The sequence below is a fragment of the Panthera uncia genome, chromosome C2 (genome assembly GCF_023721935.1).
Source record: "Panthera uncia isolate 11264 chromosome C2, Puncia_PCG_1.0, whole genome shotgun sequence".
Lineage (NCBI taxonomy): Eukaryota > Metazoa > Chordata > Mammalia > Carnivora > Felidae > Panthera > Panthera uncia.
The window spans coordinates 139,686,153-139,704,262 of record NC_064810.1 but is presented as its reverse complement, the minus strand read 5'-3'; the positions used below and the strand labels follow the sequence as shown (position 1 = coordinate 139,704,262).

Sequence of the window (18,110 nt, the reverse complement as noted above, 5' to 3'; positions counted from 1 at the left end):
ACAGAAAAAGGTAATGAGCAGTGTGGTAGTGAAGGGTAGAGATAGACGGCACTAGGAAATAAGATGGTCAAGATAGTTAGCACTGGGAAAATGAGATTTAAGCAAAGACTTGAAGAAAGAAAGTGAGGGAGTGATCTAAGTGGATATGTGGTGGAAGAGTATCGCAAGCAGTGGGAGAAGGTACACGGTCATCAAGGTCGGGGTATCCCCTAGAGGGTTTGCTGAACAGAAGGAAGCTGGTGTGGCAGGAAAGGAGAGAGCAATGAGGTCAAATTGCCAAGTAGAGGGAAGGCAGATCATGAAGAGCTCTGTGGCACTGAAAGAGCTTCAGCTTTTGCTAGGGAGAACTATTCCAGAATTTGTAGTAGAGGTGCCAGAAGACCTAATTTACATCTTTGAAATGAATCTTTTTGGCTACTGTGTTGAGAATAAGTGTTAGGGCAGCAAGAGTGGAAAATAAAGCAGTTGGCAAGTGAGGGCAGAAACCCTGGAGGGAGATGATGATGATGGCCAGGGTAGCATCCACGTGGATGGTGAGAATTATTGAGATTCTGAGTATATTTTGGAGACAGAGCCAACGTGTCTTTTAAAAAACTGGACATACAGTACAAGAGAAAGACAGGAGTAAGGATAACACTCAGGTGTTTGGCCTTGCACGTTATAGCCTGAGCAAATGGAAAGATGATGTTGTTATCGACTGAAATGGGGAAGGCTAGAGGAGTTTTAGTGCAAAGATCAGAAGTTCAATTTTGGCCATTTTGATTTTGACATAGGTCTTAGACATCCAAAGAATGATACTGAATAGACAGTTGGATATTTAATTGTAGGCGGAATCTAACATAGGGGGTGTTGGTATATAGATGAAGTTTAAAGCCACTTTAACTATCTTGCCTCATAGTTGCAGAAAATAACCAGCCAATGAAATGCCAGACCTTGGGTGCACTGTATAGTTTGTGATCTCTTCCTGAGTAGGAAAGAAAGGATACAGATTTGGGAAGGTTGCCAAGAGTAGCAAAATTGATTTCAGTCTCACATAATGCCAAATTCCTACTTTAGAGGAGACAAAGCAGATGGCGCAACTTGAGCCCTAAATCTAGAACAATGTCAATACAAAGAATATGTGTTCAAGCCCCTTCAAAGACAGTATGAAATAATAGGAATGATGAAAATAATAATAACAATAATAGAATCATTGTCACAGAAGTTGTACCAAGCTGTTATTGAGAATGTGCTCATTGCCAAATGTGATAATAAGCACTTAACTTTCATTAAATCACTGAATCCTTACAACACACTTTAAAGAATATCATTGCTGTCCTCAATTTACCAATGGAGGAACTGAGGCCTCAGAGAAGGGAAAAAAATTTTCCTGCTGTAACAAACAATGGACTAGATAGGAGATTAATTTTCAAACTCAACTCTATCATGAACTGGGTGTCCTTCAGTAAATTATGCTTGTCTTTGGGTCTCAGTTTCCCTAAATGGGGGAGGTTGACCAGATAACCTTTAAAGACCTATTTTTATGGCACCTATATATGTTTTAGTGTCTTAAGCCTTAATCTTAGATGCCCTGATGCCATCTATAACCCACTTTCATAGTACACTAATATCAACATTAATGACAACTGAATAAAGGCTTAGTATGAATTAATTTCTGTGTAAATGCTCAAATTTTACTTCATTTAATCTTTACACCCAATCAATAGAAGATAGTGAAAATGGTGTTATGCTAATTCTGGGCCTAGCCCTTAACTGGCCCAGAAGTTCTCACTTTGTCTTCAGAATGCTTACTCTTGAGCTGTTCTGTCTTATTATCCAGATGCCATGCCATGTGGAGGTGAACCAAGGACCCCCCCCCCCCCCAGTCAACAAAACAGCCCTGTATTCCCAGTCTAGCTTCCAGATGACTCTAGCCTTCCTAGTGCCTAAGCCGATACCACATGAAGCAAAAGAACCACCTAGATACTCCGCACTATCACATAACAAATTATTGCTTTAAGCTACATAGTTTTGTGGTTGTTTGTTTAACAGCAATCAATAACTGACATGGTTACTATGGACACACCCATTTTACAGATATAGAAACTGAAGCTTAAGAGAGTTTCAATAATTGCAGATCACACATCAAGGAACCGATACAATAAACATCTGAAGAGAGTTCTGTTAAATTCCAGAGTCCACACTTGAAAACACTGTGCCAAACTGCTTCCCATTTTAATACCAAGTTATCAGCCATATCTTTCTGTAACACTTGAATGTGGACACTATTTTCTCTTATGATGACAGCTGCTAAGTCTACATGGACATTACAAAAATCTGCTCTCTTTGATTAATTCTACAATTCCTAGAAGTATTTGACAAATAAATAATGGGCACAAAATATACTCTGGGATACTTCCTATAGATTGCAGATGAAAAGCCAGAAACCTGGAAGAACTTCTCTCACTGGAGTTCTTTAATTTCCTAAAGCCTAAGGCACTTACATGCAGCATTTAAATTCCCTGGTCCGTTCTTCCCAGCAGTGCTGTAGACACCTGTGCATTAAAATACTGCAATATTGCTTTCTGTGTGCGCTTAGCATTTCCAAGTTTTTATCATCTAGAAAAAGGCATCAATACATCAAGACTAAGTCCCAAGCAGATGGTGCCAAATTTATTTACCTGATACTTCTTTTTCTAATGAAGCTAAAGTAAATTTTGGTGAGCAAATGCAGCCATCAGGGAAAAATGGATGGTGGGGGTGGGGGGGTGGGGGTGGGGAGAAAGGCACATGAGCTGACTCAGCAAAAATGAATATCCTAAGTATTTTACATTGAAACCAGCCTAGGCAATAATTTATTTTTTTCAATATATGAAATGTATTGTCAAATTGGTTTCCATACAACACCCAGTGCTCATCCCAAAAGGTGCCCTCCTCAATACTCATCACCCACCCTCCCCTCCCTCCCACCCCCCATCAACCCTCAGTTTGTTCTCAGTTTTTAAGAGTCTCTTATGCTTTGGCTCTCTCCCACTCTAACCTCTTTTTTTTTTTTTTCCTTCCCCTCCCCCATGGGTTTCTGTTAAGTTTCTCAGGATCCACGTAAGAGTGAAACCATATGGTATCTGTCTTTCTCTGTATGGCTTATTTCACTTAGCATCACACTCTCCAGTTCCATCCACGTTGCTACAAAGGGCCATATTTCGTTCTTTCTCATTGCCATGTAGTACTCCATTGTGTATATAAACCACAATTTCTTTATCCATTCATCAGTTGATGGACATTTAGGCTCTTTCCACAATTTGGCTATTGTTGAGAGTGCTGCTATAAACATTGGGGTACAGGTGCCCCTATGCATCAGTACTCCTGTATCCCTTGGGTAAATTCCTAGCAGTGCTATTGCTGGGTCATAGGGTAGGTCTATTTTTAATTTTCTGAGGAACCTCCACACTGTTTTCCAGAGCGGCTGCACCAGTTTGCATTCCCACCAACAGTGCAAGAGGGTTCCCGTTTCTCCACATCCTCTCCAGCATCTATAGTCTCCTGATTTGTTCATTTTGGCCACTCTGACTGGCGTGAGGTGATATCTGTGTGTGTTTTTGATTTGTATTTCCCTGATGAGGAGCGACGTTGAGCATCTTTTCATGTGACTGTTGGCCATCCGGATGTCTTCTTTAGAGAAGTGTCTATTCATGTTTTCTGCCCATTTCTTCACTGGGTTATTTGTTTTTTGGGTGTGGAGTTTGGTGAGCTCTTCATAGATTTTGGATACTAGCCCTTTGTCCGATATGTCATTTGCAAATATCTTTTCCCATTCCGTCGGTTGAAGCCTAGGCAATAATTTAAAGGGGCCAACGTATCCTTTCCCTTTAAGTTACTCCCCCACACCCGCCCCACACAAAGTCAAAATATGGTTTAAATGAAAATATATTGGTGTTTTCCGTGGATGATTGTTGAAGATTGGGGTGAATGGAAAATGTGCTAGAGTATGGAGTAAGGATAGGGAAATATATATGCTCAAGTGTAAACAATTCACAATTTTTACATGAAATCAAAGTCATGGTAGGAACATAGTATGCCTATTTTAAGCATGTTATAACTGGTATTTCCTTGCCTTCCAATTCACAGACAAAAATTCTAATTGAGGTTTCTGTATTCACTTAAATAACAATAATAGCCATAAAACACACGTTCCTGTATTATTTTATGATTTATAAGGCACTGTCATATATGACACTTGATTTGCTCCTCATTAACGACAGCAGACTAGGTATTGGCATAAGCAAGATCATACAGTTAAATAACAGACCAGGAGTTAACTCAACTCTAAAATATCGTAACTGCAACTGAAATCTTCAGTCCCAAGTGTCTTTAGAAAAAGAACGGTGAATCATTTTTTTAATGTCTAACTGATTTTTATGACACATGTCTGTTCTAATCTGATATTCCTGGTTGTGTAAAGCACACAATCAGCTCTCTATATTAAAAATGACTTTGGGGCGCCTGGTGGCTCAGTTGGTTGGGCATCCAGACTTCAGTTCAGGTCATGATCTCATGGTCTGTGAGTTCAAGCCCTGCGTCAGGCTCTGTGCTGACAGCTCAGACAGATCCTGGAGCCTGCTTCAGATTCTGTGTCTCCCTCTCTCTCTGACCCTCTCCGCAGCTCTCATTCTCTCTCTCTCCCTCTCCCTCTCCCTCTCTCTCTCTCTCAAAAATAAGTTAAAATGTTAAAAATTTTAAAAATTAAAAAATAAAAAAAATAAGAATGACTTAAAATGTCATCCGCATAGCCAGTGACAAATTATGCAAAGAGTTATGTTTCCTAGTGTCTGTCCCCTAAGAAAACTACCCAGCACTCTTTTCAGTGGAATCCAACGTGGCCAACAAAAGTAGACATGGTCTTGGAGACAATGCAAATAATGGCAACTGCCATTCTTTGACATTTCCATCTGCTTCCATTTCTCCATTCCTTTATTAGAGCTTCACTTTTTTTATTCAATGAATTTATTTTCATGGAGGTAAAATTTAGATGCAGTATAATTCACAGATATTCAATGCAAAACTCCGTAATTCCAGGAAGTTCTCATGTGCCCTTTTCTAGGCAGTTCTCCCCCTAAAGGCAACCACTTGTCTATGATTTTTCACCAAATGCTTGTTTTGCCTATTCTAGAACTTTGTACAAATGTACTTTTTTTGTACCTAGACCAGCACAATGGTTTGAGAGTCCTCCGTACTAATGTAGGCATAACTAGTTTGTTCTTTTATACTAGTACATAGCATTCGATGCATGAATGCACCACTGTTTCTTTATCTATCCCCCGGCTGATGAACACTTGAGTCGTTTATGTTTTTGTACAGCTTCATTTTAGGCACTACATTTGAAGCTCTTAAAACGAATCCATAAATTAAGAAATCTGTCAGCAAATGCACATTTTGCTCTGTGTGTGTGTGTGTGTGTGTGTGTGTATGAATGTATGCGCTAAAGTAAAATTTACCTTATGAATCAGTGTAAGTACATTAAACACTTTGCACTTGAAACCTAAATAAATTGGTCTGGTTCCCAGACTTCACGGCTGTGAGGTAGACAGTATGAGGAAGATGATATGCTAAAGACCCCGACAACACTAAGAGCTCTGCTGCCTGGGCTAAATGGTAGGTGGTAACCTCACGAGAAAGACATGTACACTCAACTCTGTCATCACAGGATGCTAACTCTGTGCACAGTGTTTTGGCTGTGAAAATGTTCCCGTCACATTCACCAGTGAGATTCTGGCATCATGTGTGTAAACAGATCAGCAGTTCTGGTCGTTTAAAATCCCAGTTTCAACTGCCTCTCTCTCTTTCTCCAAAGCGCTTAGGTTCATCACGATTTGCTAATTAAAGCACAGGACTTAAGCCTTTCAGCCTCGTGTGTGCAGCTAATTCGACCTTGAGGGATGCAGCAAATGAGTCAATTAACATTCAGTAGCATGCATTTATCTAGCACCTGCTGTGTGCCAAACACTGCACAGCGTTGGCTGAGATTCCTAACAGGTTGCAAAGAGGAAGCGGGATGCTGTGAGTTAAAGAACACTGGGGCTGGTGTCGGAAAGCCTGAGTCTGTCCCGCTTTCTTACTTTCTTTCTGAGATCTAAGACAATTTGCTTCAACTTGGAACCTCAGTTATTTATTAATGTGCAGAAGGTTCTAATTTGGGGGGGGGGGGCGGGAATCACAAATTAAGCTGTAAAGACAAATGTATGCACCTTAATTTTTCTACCACCCAATTACCTTGGGCCCCTATTACTCAAGATGGTAGGAATTTAACCCCAGGGATTCGGGTAATCCCACTCATCTAAGAGATTCTCTGTCAATAGAAGATCCTTCCTGTTTCTTCCCAGAGTTGTCTCCAAGTCCCCAGGGTTTATAGAATACTCAGAGGGGAAACAATGTTATCCACTTGACATCCACTAATTCTCATATCCTCTTGACTGTTGGTTCCTTACTTCTCCAGAAAAGCCCCTTCTTCTCCTTTATGGCCTCTCCAGGTTTTCTGGCTTCAGTACGACCTCAGTACTGTTCTGGATATCAAGGGGAGAAAATCTAGACCTCCCAGCACCATAACATGAGACCTAGTAAGAAAGCTTCAGGCCTGTGATTATAAACACCCCACCTGATATTCATTTTCTCCTCAACTGTACCTGGCTTGGATAGAGAGCTTCTGAGACCTTGTGATTTTCTCAGACTCCATCCAAAAAGCAATGCATCAGCAGCCTCCCTGCTGGTGTACAAGGAACTTTGTGAATTTGAAAAAAGAAAATGTCCCATCCTTGTGGACAAATTGCCAAGATACATCTCTTCTGGGCAAACTAGCTAGAAAAAAACTTGTCCCTGGTAGCTTATGGAGCCATGTATAAGCTAGATCGCAGACCCACACTCAGCCCCTTGGCCAAGGGCCTGAGGACAGGGTACTCTGAACAGGCATGTGCACAGTGCTATCCTTAGACCAGGCTCTCACACGGCTTCTCTGTCTGGTTTCTCCCATTCTGTCCTCTTCTCTCCTAGGATTCAACCCAGTGCCTTTAGCCTCTTCCACTTATTCCTCTACTCTTACTGTCCTCCCTCTCCATCTTGAAGGTGGTGACAACTTTCTCTAGTCACAGAGTTGTCCTCTTCTGTCTTTCATTGGATAGAAAAATACGATGAATTTTTTGGAAAAATACTTTTTCCACAAGTAATTGTCACAGCCAAGCATATCAAAAGTTTATTTCTCTCTGTATTTCTCGGTGACATCTCTACCTAAGGGGTGCTTCGAGGTCTAGTTGCCCCAGGGGAGGGGGGATCACAGGCTGAGGGACATGCTTAGGGATCGTGGCAGCCATGGATCATACTGTTCAGCTCTCCTTCAAGAAAGACCTTACCATTCAGTATGAGCAATGAGGTCAGCTGAGAGCTTCCAGCTGTGGCAACTATGGGATGTCCAGCCAAGGCCTTGTTCTTCTTGCAGACCTTCCAAACAATGACTGATCACCGTGGCTGCTTAGGGCTTGGCTCTTTCCTCAAAACAGGACTCCTCTTAAGGGTGACCTCTTCTATGCAGCTCCCCACTGGGCTGACACTGGGCTGAATCTCCGTCAAATCTGAGGTCTGAGGCTCTGCCTGCACCATCCGGTCCCCCTTCCATTATTTTGCACAAATATCTTGCGCAACCCTTTCCCCCTACATAAACCTCTTGTGCTTCTCAGTGCCAGCTTCTCGGAGAATCCAAAGGTCTGAAAATACTTCTGCTAGTCAGTTAAATCATATTCTACCAAACAGCAAAGTATCAAAATAACCGGTCAATGTAATCCCCATTGTCCCTTATCTATTCTCTCTTCCCCCTCCCTCACCTCTTCCTAAAAATTGTGAGTGAACGAGAAATTATGTGCCCAGGTAAATCACTCCAATTTGCAAATGTCCAAAAGCAGGGATTTAATCATTCCTGCCCTTCTTCCTGCCTTCCCATCAGTTAGCCGATTAATGACAATAAAACAACAAAGGCAAAACCACCCAAGAATTACCTTGCAAAGCTGAAGCTAACCCCACAGCAACAGTTCTACATAAATAGAATCCTGTTTTATTTGGGTTATCTTTCAAAATGAGTGGAAGTGGATAAATCAAAGTGAATTGGAAGGCATCAGAACTGCTAGTTTGATAAATAATTATTTGGCAAAGACATGAAAAACATGATGTTCCTCATATGGAAAGCAGAATCCATTGAGGGTAGTAACATAATCTTTTAGTTGTATATTCAGTGTATATTCTCTTATAAACTCCGTAACTAAAGAGGTCAGGTTTCATTTGTCTACTACTCTATACCTAGCCTGGATAAATAAATATATATTTATTTTGCAACTCAAAAGCCAAAACTTGACTCTTTCTGTTTGTATTTCTCCATGTCATCTCTACCTAAGGGGTGCTTCAAGATCTAGTTGTCCCAGGGGAGGTGGGATCACAGGCAAGTAAACAAACAAAAAACAAACAAAAATATGTGTGTGTGTATGTGTGTGTATGTGTGTGTGTGTGTGTGTGTATGTGTATATATATATATATATATATATATATATATATGTATACACTAATAAATGCATTTTAGACACAAAACAAACCAATTAAATGATGGAATTACTCAACCTGGTCACCTGAATTATTCTTTAGATTTGGTCTTTAATGACATTTAATTGTTTTCCAAAATGAAATCCATTTTAGAAAAATACCCTTTTCTGGGAGACAGCCTGTCTCATTAATTGTCGTGTGTAACCCAGAAGAACAAAGGAGGGATTCATTGGGTCCCACTCCAAAATAGAGCCATGTTTGAATCCCTAACTGGCCCTTCTACAACCAGAAAGGATTTTTCTCTTCTCAGACATTTCGATGAGAGAAATAAAGAGAGGGAAAGAGACAGACAGATCGGGAAAGAGACATTGAGGCCATGGTGAATATTACAGAAAGTCAACACAGTGATGGTGTGGCCGAGATGAATCTGAGTGGGGTTTTTTGTTGTTGTGTTATTGTTTTTGTTTTTATTTCTTTCTAAAAACAAACATGTGCCATTGGCCAGGGCCAGCTCCAGAAAGGAAGTAGGCAAAGTCCCCCACGGAGAAAATGACTCACAAAAGTCTTAGAGAAAAAAAATGGGCAAAGTTTAGTAAAATCAGGAAGAAACTGCACACCTCCTAAGGTAAGGAGCCAAGAATAAATTAAAGTGAGGGAAGGCAATTGCTGTCAAAATACTGAGGTTCCTGGGATTTCTTAGCATTTATATATTACATGCTTGATACGTGTTACATAACGCATTGGTTTAATAGATAGGTTAAGAGAACTTTGTGTTAAAGAAGCTATAAGGACAAACGTGTGGAAGAGAACAGTGCCCCTTCAGTATACTAACAAGTGCTGAGTGTACTGCAAAGTTATGACCTAGGTTCTCTAGGGTGGCTGCTGGCAAAGGGAGATGACGTCTGTATTCCACATTAGTACAAGTCCATAGTTGTTTCACTATAAACATATGAGTCCATGAAGATTTTTGCTACTTGAAAGGATTGTACGAAACTCTGCTATAGGAGCATAAGACAGTTGACCAGGTGGAGGATTCAAAATGATTTCAGCATGGACATGATTACTGTAATACATGTAGCACTGCCTAAAATCACACTGAAAGCCAAGGCGCATTTGGACGTAAAAGCTATAGGCTGTCTGATCATTATCTGAAAAGATAATGCTCACGCTTCACACTAGGTATATGATGTGGCACGGAAGGAGGAGAGGAGAATGAGGAAGAATAGTCCATCAGTCCATGCCTTCTAGAAGTTTATCATCTACTTCAAGGATTTTCATAGGTAGAAAAGAGTAAACAGTAACCAAGAGGCAATGGAGCAGGGGGAGAAAAAGAGAGAGACAGGAGGCAAGCAAATTGCATCACATGCAAACTAAAAGAGTTCCCTTCCAAGAGTCTGGATTAGAATGCTTCAACTATGTACTTTCACCTTGAAACATTTTACCTCTGTCCTTACCTCTCTGGTACTGGAATCTGTCAAATTCCAGAGTGGCAAGGACAGAAAAGAAAATGGAAAAACCCAGGCATAAATGATGAGTCTTTACCAGAATTTGGAGGCTTTTCCTAAAGTCTCTTTCATTTTTTTCATATTCAGTAGAAGTAGAAAGGCAGTCTCCACTGTTTACCAATGAGCTATTTCAACCACCTCTGTTTTTGTCATAATCATGTATGCTTCTTAACTTTTTAACACATAGTATATAATTTCATAAGGATGGCCCAACAAATTAAAAGGAAGCAAAGCAGTCCAACTGGTGACTGATTGTTCTAGGGCCTCCAGAAGTTCCTTCTGTGTCCACAGGATCGTACATCTATTCTAAACTCACAACAGAACTCATTTTTGTTATAAAATCTTGAAACAGCCAATGACGCCTTCCTGATGAGTAGAATCATTTTGCTTCTTTTATTTTGTGATCTCCTGTTCCCTGCAGACCCAATGATCCCCTTTAGCCTCTTCCTGAGTGTCTTGATGAGTAAATTAAGGAGGAAATTGAGTGGTTGTCTTATTTGATTTCCTCAGGAATTAGTGTAATGACTGATAGGCTATCTAAATGTGCAAATAGCTTTGAAAAAGAGAGATTTGTTTTCTAAGGGCTTTGTTCTCTGGCTCATTCCTTGTGATAGCTTGGCCATTGCTCTGACCAAACATGCTTCATAAAGTGACTGATCAATTATTGACCCAGTGGAAAAGTGTCTAAAATGAAATCACCTTTGACTCGCCCCAAATGCCCTTCACTCCAATGTCAATTACACTCGGATTACATTAAGGCAGCAAATATTTTCATTTTCCCTCTGGATAAAAAGAAGGCATTTGAAAGGCTATTTTTTCTTTGTTTTACTTTCAGACAACTGCTTTTTATTCCAACGCCATGCCTTCCATAGCAGACAATATAGAAAAAAATAATGTTATTTAACATGTTATCAACCAGAGTCACCTTGGGGAATACACTAAAAACACATGAGAAATTCTGGTAGGAAGAAGGAAAGTGAGGAAGTATAGTGGCAAATCACTTACTGGGAAATCAAGCGACATCTCAGGGGCTCAAAGTCACTCTGATCTCCACTTCCTCTTTTCAAAGAAATCTATGTTCCTTTCTGCAAAAATATGTTAATTAACATTTACTCCAGGGATCTATAAGTCACTGAGGGACAAGTACTAAACAACAGTGAGAAACAAGCATGACTTAATTTCAAATCCATATTTATCACTAATTTTTGAAGACTAAGGCTATTGAGATTTCCAGAAAACACTGAAGCCCACTTGACTAGACACAAGGGGCCAATGCCCAGACAGCCATGGCCAGTTCCCAGCATAGCTATGACAAAAGAAAGAATAAAATCAGAATTGCCACAATTTATTTTTTAAATGTTGTCCCAAACCAAATTTTCTAAGGACACCTAAAATAAAAACCCAGAATCTTCTTAGACAGTGTCATTCTGGATCCTTTCCAAACAAGTGGACTAATTTTTGTTTCACAAAATTATAGAAACTATTCCCTGTTCAAAGCTCCATTAAAACAAGACATTATTCATAAATCACTCAATATTATCCCTACTGCAAATTCACTAGACAGATTACAAAGGACCAAATAACCACAATTTCAAATTCGGGGGACAATAGTGAAAATTGAAACTACTACATATCAGTACTTATGGAACATAGCTGTTATTCATGTTCAGAGGAAACCCCAAACCCCAAAGTACTCATATTAATTAATAAGAAATAAATAAATTAATTATTAGTCATTTAAAGTAACTATGGAAAAAAGTAGATAAAACTAAAGCAGAAAAATTGATTTAACAGAGCTAAAAGTTAGAAAATACAAATTAGAAAAAAGCAGAGATAATAAATGAGTCAAAAGGCTGGTATTTGGGAAATAAATTACTAAATAACTATTAAGCCATAAAAGAAGATCCAAATATAAATATTAAAAATAAAAGAATGGAAAATAACTGCAGATAAAATGGAAAGTAAAATAATTATAAGGGATAAGGATATTTGACTATTTCTATTAATTTGAAAGTCTATGAAAATTAATTTTTCAGCAAAAACGTAAATAATTAAAATTGGCCCATGTACTATGGGAAAACAGCAAAAAAAGTATATTTCAACTTGGACTTCACTTGAAAATCATCGAGGGTGTTTTTTAAAAGCTGATAACCCCACTTTAGACTATATCAGAACTTCTCCAAGTACCTTTGACAAAGTAGCATGTGAAAACAAAATGATACTGTCCAGGATTAGAGACATCAAACTACACCACAAGGTACATCTTTATGAAGTTACTACAGAACTTCACAAGCAACCTGGCCTTAAAGGTGAGGCCAGAGAGAGGGAAACTCCAAGAGGTGAACTGTTGTTTTAACCTTCAGACACATGCTGATCGATGGCACAGAATCAAAAGACCAGAAATATAAACAAATAAATGCTGCAAAAACGCAGAAAAGCCAGCAAGGCTTTGGCAATCTCACAGGACTGGGGGGAAAAAATTAGAATTCAGAGCTGAAAAGGCAGTCAACATCAGAAAGGCCAAGATCCCAGAGAAAGGTAATGCAGAGAAGTAAAACTTGTTGGTTTCCCCCAAAGACATTTACTGAATTCTCAAGCTGTTCAAGCTAGGAGATTAAAATTCCATGTAGAAAACCCAAGACATGCAGAGAGCTATTTCTGGCAATCTTATGATGCTGACCAGATTAAAATTAGAATTTGGGACTTGCCTCTGAAAGAGTCAATATAGGCTGTCAGTTGAAAACCTTAGAAGGCTACACCCTAAAATTAAGAGGGTATCAGAAAAACTGAACTTTCCTAAGACCTTAGTCAGTTCAGTCCTTGGTTGGATTAAATTGATTTGCTTCAACATCACCCAGAGTATCCACATTTTTTCATACATAAAATACAGATTTGAATAAAAAATTATGAGGCATATCAGGAAATAAGACCAAGAGACGGGCACCTTGTGGCTCAGTCAGTTAAGCATCCAACTTTGGCTCAGGTCATGATCTCACAGTTCCTAAGTTCGAGCCCCAAGTCAGGCTCTGTGCTAACAGCTCAGAGCCTGGAGCCTGCTTCAAATTCTGTGTCTCCCCCTCTTTCTGCCCCTCCCCCACTCACACTCTGTCTCTCTTTCTCAAACACAAATAAACATTAAAAATTTTTTTAAAAAAGAAGTAAGACCAAGAGAAAAAAATACAGACAATAGAATATACCCACAGTTGATCCAATTATTAGTAATTAGGCATGTAGTTTAAAATATCTCTAATTACCTAAATGTCCATCAACTGATGAATGGATAAAGAAGATGTGGTTTATATATACAATGGGAATACTACTTGGCAATGAGAAAGAATGAAATCATGCCATTTGCAGCAACTGGATGGAACTGGAAGGTATTATGCTGAGTGAAATAAGTCAGTCAGAGAAAGACATCATGTTTTCACTCATATGTGAGCCTTGAGAAACTTAATAGAAGACCATGGGGGAAGGGAAGGGGAAAAAATATTTACAAACAGAGTGGGGGGGGGGAGGCAAACCATAAGAGACTCTTAAATACAGAGAAAAAACTGATGGGGGTGGGTGGGGGAGACAGGAAAATGAGTGATGGGCATTGAGGAGGGCACTTGTTGGGAAGAGCACTGGGTGCTGCTGCATGTAAGCGAGGAACTATGGGAATCTACCCCAAAAACCAAGAGCACACTTTACATACTGTATGTTAGCCAATTTGACAATAAATTATATTTAAAATAAATAGATAAATAAACAAACATTAACTTTTTTTCTAAATAAAATATCTCTCATTAATACATTCTGGAGGATTTCATGAGCCAACTGAAATGTATTTTTAAAAGAATTAAACGGGGGCGCCTGGGTGGCTCAGTCGGTTAAGCATCCAACTTCAACTCAGGTCACGATCTCGCGGTCCGTGAGTTCGAGCCCCACATCGGGCTCTGGGCTGATGGCTCAGAGCCTGGAGCCTGCTTCAGGTTCTGTGTCTCCCTTTCTCTCTGCCCCTCCCCCATTCATGCTCTGTCTCTCTCTGTCTCAAAAATAAATAAATGTTAAAAAAAATTTTTAAAGAATTAAACAGGAATTCTAGAAATTACAAATACAGCCAACTAAAAATAAGAACTCAATAGGTTACTTTTTTTGGGTTTTTTATTTGCTTGTTTTTGTTTTGTTTTGTTTTTATTTGTTTGTTTCTACAGCAGGTTTGATACAGCAGAAGAAAGGATTCGTTAACTGGAATACAAATGAGTAGAACATCCAGACTAAAGTACAGATGCCAAGATATGAGTTAATTTCCTCCAGGATAAAAAAAAAAAAGAACAACATCTGGAACAACTATTACTATTAAAATCACTATTAACTTTTCAATATTCTGTCTTTCTTAAAATCTATCTATTTTGGGGTGCCTGGGGGGCTCCGTCAGTTGACTGTCTGACTTCAGCTCAGGTCACGATCTCACGGTTTGTGAGTTTGAGCCTCGCATCAGGCTCTGTGCTGACAGCTCAGACCTGGAGCCTGCTTCAGATTCTGTGTCTCCTTCTCTCTCTGCCCATTCCCCACTCACACTCTGTCCCTCTCCCTCTCAAAAATAAATAAATGTGGGGCGCCTGGGTGGCTCAGTAGGTTAAGTGTCCGACTTCGGCTCAGGTCATGATCTCACGGTCTGTGAGTTCGAGCCCTGCGTCGGGCTCTGTGCTGACAGCTCAGAGCCTGGAGCCCGTTTCAGATTCTGTGTCTCCTTCTCTCTCTGTCCCTCCCCTGTTCATGCTCTGTCTCTGTCTGTCTCAAATATAAATAAACGTTAAAAAAATTTTTTTTAAATAAATAAATAAATGTAAAAAAATCTACCTATTTTTCAACCGAGGCCAAGCATGGACTCTAAATGAGGATAGAAAGGAAAGTTTCTCTTATACCTTTTAATCTCTAAATATTCTTTAAAAATTATATTATTTTTTATGACTCTCCCCTGGATATAGCATCCACTTTGGGTTATGATTTTTATAGTCCAAGGGCTTTCACTTGTTCCTTCATTCCATTAAAAACCCATACTTCATAAATCAGGAAGCCAATGTGGCAATTCTGTCAAATATACATTCAGAAACTTGGACAATATCTTCAGGATTGGTTTATTAATCTGATGAGCCTCTCATGAGAGAGATTTGGGGGAAAAATTCCCAATGTCCATTGGGGACATTTGGTGAATCGTATTCCAAACCTAAAATGCTATAACATGGCCCTTTTCAAGGGGACCCAGTTGACAATTAAGGAGATCTGAGTATGGCGATACAAATCATCTTATCTGTTCAGATTCCGCACCCTACCCACCCCCCCCCGACCCCCGCTGCCTCCCACTATTCAGACCAAGAAAGAGTATAATGGACTCATCTCCTGTTTTGGTCTTGAGAACTCCATGATCTACTACTCACTTTGAAAATTCTCTGAGGGTCAATTCACTCTGACGATTGGTCCAGCTTTGCTACTTTCTGTAACTATTCTTGTCTGGAATTTTGCAGGCAATTTGACTCTCTCCATCCTCAAAATCCTGTTATTCTGACTGAAATCAGGAAACCTATTTCAATAACAGTGTGTCTCATCTTCATAACCATCAAACTAAATTTGACAGGCAAAATCCGTGATGTTTAGCTTTCCTGAATCCTAGATTATGTCAGGAGGATCCAGAACTTCCTTCAGGCCCTTGAGGAAGATTAGAGGCAGCCAAGTTGAAAGCCATTATCCTTGCTTTGGAATAACAATGGTGAGGAATGAGGTGGCCTAAAAAGTGAGGGTGAATACTGCACAGACTTAGAAGCCAGTGCAAGACAAACATCGGCTTGGTTACTAGGAGAGAGCTATCAATTTTCTTCACCAAGCTGAGAGAGACAGATGGTAAGTTCCAGTGGCTGATTTAAGTAAGGAATGCCTGCAGGATGAACAATAGGCAGATATAACAGAGACATCACCTTTGAGAACCATTAAGCCCTAAGTGAACACATCTAAGGATTCTGACCATTCTCTTCACAGAGTCATAACCTTTGTTTCCCCCATGGCAACAGGCCCAGATGTCACTTTAGCAAGAGGCCAGAACAGAGATCTGGAAATTAAGAGCATTATTGAAAAGGACTACTATTTCTAGCAGAATATACCAAATGTGTAAATTTAAAGGGTTAAAAGTTATTTTCCTATGACAAGCAAAGAAGTCTAGGCTTTTGAGGATGATCAAATTAGCTGAATAAACAATTTTTAAAAAAACTACGTTGTGTACAAGTGGACTTACTGTGAATTAACTTTGCGAATATGCTACACCTCACAATAAATTTGAAAACACAAAAGAAAAGATCCCATTTAGAGCACCACTGAAGATCTAAAATGCCCATCCACCTGTTCGTCCATCCAACCAACTACCCAATCATCCTAGGAATAAACATAACAAGGTCTGAGAAGAAAAGATATAAAATTGTACTTGAGTGACAGTATTAGAGAGGATTTTTTTAAAAAGACAACCAAAGTTTCTGCATGCAAACTATGTAACTATATTCCCTGGACATTTAAAAATCCAAAGAAAAATTTAAAAAGCAATACCATGGAAATTTCCTAATCTAACAAACTCATTTGTTATCATTCCAAATCTAGCAAATGTGCCCTATTTCTCTTTGTTCTCTTTCATATGCCACTAACCATGCCAGAAATTTCCTGGAGTAAATCTAATTAGCTTGTTCAAGATGAGTACCTAAAAAGAAACTTTTTTTACTGTCCAACATTTGCAGTTCCTAATTTTGCCCTGCTGTTTAAAAACCTAGAGGTAACATAATTTAGGCACTATATTTAGAACAACTTGATGAGATTTTTGGGTCTCAGGATTCCTTTTAGGAAATGAACTCAATATGTTATATATTTTAATACGCCTCACTCATTCAAACTCTATTCTAACCTACTTCAAGATCATAGGCTGACTTTGCTAAGCATGCCAAATATAATTCTCCTGGACATATGGGTAAGGAATGCTCAACACTTAATAATTCATGCTGCTGGGAAAGGAGCAGCAACTTGTGTTAATAAAATGTAAAATTCCTGACCAATTATGGAGCATGGCTAATAATAGAATAGTATCAGCTTACTTCCATCAGCTTGGTGATGATCAGAAGTTGAGAATGAAGAAACATAGATGGCTTTTACTCTAACTGAAACATGGGATTTAGGGCGCCTGGGTGGCTCAGCTGGTTGAGTATCCAACCCTTGATTTCAGCTCAGGTCATGGTCTGATTGTGACATCAAGTCCACATTGATCTCTTTCTCTCCCTCTCTCTCTGCCCCTACCCTGCTCTCGCACACACTCTCTCTCTGTCTCAAAAGAAATAAATTTTAAAATGTAACACAGGATTTACAATAAAATTGAGCCCCCCCCCAAAGCAGGAATGAGCATTCAGAAAGAGAAACCATTTTCTTTCCCTATTCAAAAGCACCGAAAAAACAATCAATTCATTCAAATAGTATTTTACTAACAAATCTACCAAGTACAAGTTCCTATACCAGTGTGCTGAAGATATTGAGATGAAGAAAAGTCTATGTCCAAGGAGAGAAAGATCTATAAATAGAATCTAAAAGGTAGTATATATTATGAAGTAAAATAGAAGTTAGGTAGATGGATGGATGGATGGATGGATGGATAGATACATAGATAATGTTAGGAAAGTAAGATATTTAGGATAACTAATTTTACCTGTAGGTTTGGGGAAATCTATACAAATAAAGATATGCTTGAAGAGGCTCAAAGTTGAACAGAGTAAAAGATTCATGGGAATATATCACGTAGAAAAGAGTAACGTGGGGCAGGCATCCCAGGCAGACAGAGCAGCAAGTACACAGTCAGGCAGGGGTGAAAGAGGATGGTGTGGAGGGGGTGCATGTGCAAAGGTGGCAGGAGACAAACTCAGAGAGGCAGGCCGACAGTGATGTCGTGAAGGGCTTTCTGGATCATATTAAGAGATTTGGTCTTTTCATTATAAATAATAAGGAGCCCGGGAAATTTTTAAGTGGGAAAGTAAAGTGATTAGATTTGAG

General features: G+C 39.3%; 1 long non-coding RNA gene across 1 annotated transcript in view; it reads right to left on the bottom strand.

Moving 5' to 3' along the window:
* LOC125921374 (uncharacterized) overlaps positions 1-17,353 on the bottom strand; it is an 81,443-nt gene extending 64,090 nt beyond the window's left edge. The window contains exons 1-2 of the long non-coding RNA XR_007457398.1: positions 17,168-17,353; positions 11,064-11,143 (exon numbers count right to left, since the gene is read on the bottom strand). This is a non-coding gene — a long non-coding RNA (uncharacterized LOC125921374). The remainder of the gene's footprint in view (positions 1-11,063; positions 11,144-17,167) is intronic.
* Positions 17,354-18,110: the final 757 nt, after the last annotated feature.